At 39.1% G+C, this 1489-nt stretch overlaps 1 non-coding gene across 1 annotated transcript; it reads left to right on the top strand.

Annotated features, from left to right (window-relative positions):
• The first annotated feature begins 671 nt into the window (after window positions 1-671).
• On the top strand, window positions 672-765 carry trnai-uau (transfer RNA isoleucine (anticodon UAU)). Its single transcript has 2 exons — window positions 672-709; window positions 730-765. It is a non-coding gene; the product is annotated as a tRNA-Ile (tRNA).
• Window positions 766-1489: the final 724 nt, after the last annotated feature.

The following is a 1489-nucleotide window of genomic DNA, read 5'->3' as shown; positions in this document are numbered from 1 at the left end:
CTTACACCGAGCACAAGCACAGGAAACAAAGGCACAGCAGAATTTGCTGAGGACCGCAGAGAGTAAAATGTTCTTCGATCAGTGATAGCTCTAAATATATTTTGGTGTTTCTGTGTTAAGTTGCAATTTGTTCTGTGGGTTATAAATATATTTCGTATATCTGTTTTAGTGTTTATGTATTTGAATGCAACATAGTTATTCATAATAGTATTGTGGAGCATGTGTGTTTGTTATAAATGTATTTTCTGTGTACATCTTTGCATCTTGTAAACACCTCGCAAATAAACGTAAATACAATTATAGCACCGAGATACTTAGAGATAAATTCATAATAACACATATATGAACACAAATAATTTGATTATCAATGTTCCACACAATTTAATTTGCAACTCACAGCTAGATGCACAAATATATATTTTAAATTTCCCGCATGGACACCGAAATTCATTACAAATAACAATATATTACAAAAAAAATAAAACACGTCTACGGCGAGAATCTATGGAGTCTCAATAACTGAAGGCTTCTTGCAGAGAGCCGGCATAGACACGATGGGTTGAAAAGCTTCCTTCTGTGTTGAATGATTCGATGATTCTTTGTCTTCTTCCTTGTGAGACAGGTAGGACAGGCAGCTGTATGATGGGAGCACAAAGACCGCAAAACATGCAGCTCTAGTGGCGCAATCGGTTAGCGCGCGGTACTTATATGACAGTACAGGCTTGGGAAATGCCGAGGTTGTGAGTTCGAGCCTCACCTGGAGCAGCCGAGGCTTTTGCATGTGATGTTTGTACCTTTCGAGTCTGAGGCCGTTTTCTCTTTATCCATTTCTCTTGTCTATTCCGCCATGTACCACGGTGCTTTCTGTCTCTCTCGTTGCAGTTATCTCAATGTGAATCTGTGGATTATATCTGAATGAATAGCCGTGCCTTTTGCCCACATTAAATAAATGAGGTGATCAAACAATTATTCATCTGTCACTAGGGAGCGAATGAACCAACATTTATAAGAAGATATAGTTTATCGTAAATATAACATTCCCTCTTGAGTGATAGAGGTTCAATTCTGTACAAAACGAAACTATGATCACGACGGTTTCCAATAGCCGCCTTTTAATATATTGTCGCAAGCGCTACCATTGTAGCTCAAGGAGTTTCATAATTAATAAACAAAGAAATCAAGCAATGAAACGGTAGAGATGGTTCTGAGAATGTTGAATGCCCTCGGCCAGACCAACATTTAAATAAAGGTTTAAAAACTGGCAGCTTGCAGGAGGAAGGGAAGAAAGGAAAGAGAGCCACAGAAAAGCCACGGGAGTTTCGGAAGCTAAGGGCGTTTGTCTCTGACCACAGCATAGTTGCGCACGGCACGGATATTGTTGCTGTTAAATATGAATAAAATGCAACGTTTGTTTGCAGCTGTTTCCGTTTCTGTCCCTTTTACCTAATTCTCAATTCCATTTGCCTGCGATGATTCCATAAATCTTCGT

This window comes from Pristiophorus japonicus, unplaced genomic scaffold (genome assembly GCF_044704955.1).
Source record: "Pristiophorus japonicus isolate sPriJap1 unplaced genomic scaffold, sPriJap1.hap1 HAP1_SCAFFOLD_35, whole genome shotgun sequence".
Taxonomy (NCBI): Eukaryota; Metazoa; Chordata; class Chondrichthyes; family Pristiophoridae; genus Pristiophorus; species Pristiophorus japonicus.
Note: the sequence above shows the minus strand (reverse complement) of the source record. Positions and strands in the feature narration are given on the sequence as shown.